The following is a 2,261-nucleotide window of genomic DNA, read 5'->3' as shown; positions in this document are numbered from 1 at the left end:
AAAAAAAAAAAAAAAAAAAAAAAAAAAAGGAGTTGGAAGACAAAGTTTTGGTGAAGATGTGAGATTCTCACTGGCCTGGAACACCAAGCGAGAGGGGGCTTGGAGCTGCTTGGGTGCCTGGGAAGAGCTGCCAAGGGGCCTGTCCAGTCTAGGGAGTGGCCAGGCTAGCAGGGAAGACAGTAGGAATATCCCTCCTAGCTGAGATATGTCCCCAGCTTTTCAAAATGTACAGGTCAGCTGCCAGGGAGGGAGTCACCTGGAGCAGAGGATGCGATCACTCGGGTTATCTGGGACAATCACAGGTAACCTCAGTCTGTCTGAGGCAGCCTGAGGGTGGGGCAGAGAATTTCCCAGGAGCCCTGTGGGATGGGGTGTGCCTGGCTGTGTGGGACCTGCTGAGCCTGGACAAGGCAGCTCTGAGCGTTAAGGAGACCGAGCTAGCCCATCCAGTCTGACCAGAAACCCAGGCTCAAGCTTGGGATATGAGGCCATGGGGGAGGATCCTAGCTCCAGCCGCCCAGTCTCAGGGACGGGGCTGGCTTAGTCATCGTGGAACCACTGGGAGGTTGAGGGATGTGTGTGCCTGCCCCACCCTCTACCCCAGGGATGTCCAGAGAGTCATGAGAAAGAGGGACAATGACCAGGCATAATAGCTCATCACAGCACTTTGGGAGGCAGAGGCAGGAGGCTCACTTGAAGCCAGGAATTGGAGACCAGCCTCAGCAACATAGCAAGACTCCGTATCTGCAAAAAAATTTAAAAATTAGCCAGGCATGGTGATGTGCACCTATAGTGCGCAGCTACTTGGGAGGCTGAGGTGGGAGGATCACTTGAGCACAGGAGTTCAGGGCTTCAGTGAGCTATGATCACGCCACTGCACAGCAGCCTGGGCGACAGAGTGAGACCCTGTCTCTAAAAAAAAACAAACAAAAGAAAAAAGAAAAAGAAGAAAGGCCGGGCACAGTGGCTCACACCTGTAATCTCAGCATTTTGAGAGGCTTAGGCTAATGGATCACTTGAGGCCAGGAGTTTCAGATCAGCCTGGCCGACATGGTAAAACCCTGTCTCCACAAAAAATACAAAAATTAGCCAGGCGTGGCGACACATGCCTGTAGGCCCAGGTACTGGGGAGGCTGAGGCAGGAGAATTGCTTGAACCCGGGAGGTGAAGGTTGCAGTGAGCTGAGATGGCACCACTGCTCGGCAGCCTGGGTGAAAAAAAAAAAAAAAAAGTCAAGAAAAAGAGGCATAAGCCTGGGAGAAAGGAAGGGAACCAATGAGGATCCCAGGCTGCGTGCAAAGATACAGCAGTGCCCACTTAGTGCTCAGAGAACAAAGACCCTCCCATGAACACCCCCAATACAAGTGGCCTCATCACAGCACCTGCCGCCCTGCCCCGCCAGAGCTGCAAAGCAAGGCAGAGAGGTTACATTATATACATGTAACAAGTGTTCTCATATACACCATGTACATACACAAATAAGTGATTTTCTTGAGACAGGGCCTTGCTCTGTTGCCCAGGCTGGAGTGCAGTAGCATGATCATAGCTCACTGCAGCCTCAAACTCCTGGGCTCAAGCCACCCTCCCGCCTCGGCCTCTAGAGTAGCTGGGACCACACGTGTGCGCCCCCATGCCTGGCTAATTTTTTGCAGAGATAGGGGAGGGGGGTGGTCTCACCATGTTGCATAGGTTGGTCTCGAACTCCTAGCCTCAAGTGATCCTCCCACCTCAGCCACTCAAAGCTTTGGAATTACAGGCATCAGCCACTTTGCCTGGCTCAATTTTTTTTTTTTTTTTTTTGAGACAGAGTCTCGCACTGTCGCCCAGCCTGGAGTGCAGTGGCGTGATCTTTTCTCACTGCAAGCTCCACCTCCCGGGTTCACGCCTTTCTCCTGCCTCAGCCTCCCGACTAGCTGGGACTACAGGCACCCGCCACCAAGCCTGGTTCATTTTTTGTATTTTTAGTAGAGACAGGGGTTCACTGTGTTAGCCAGGATGGTCTTGATCTCCTGCCCTCATGATCTGCCCGCCTCGGCCTCCCAAAATGCTGGGATTACAGGTGTGCGCCACGGCGCCCCTTTTTTTTTTTTTTTTTTTTTTTTGAGATGGAGTCTCAAAGTCTGGAGCAACCTCGGGCTCACTGAAACCTCATCCTCCCAGGTTCTAGTGATTCTCCTGACTCAGCCTCCTGAGTAGCTGGGACTACAGGTGCACACCACCACCACCAGCTAATTTTTTTTTTTTTTTTTTTTTTTCTGCGG

This window comes from Theropithecus gelada, chromosome 19, assembly GCF_003255815.1.
Source record: "Theropithecus gelada isolate Dixy chromosome 19, Tgel_1.0, whole genome shotgun sequence".
In the NCBI taxonomy this organism is placed as follows: domain Eukaryota; kingdom Metazoa; phylum Chordata; class Mammalia; order Primates; family Cercopithecidae; genus Theropithecus; species Theropithecus gelada.
Note: the sequence above shows the minus strand (reverse complement) of the source record.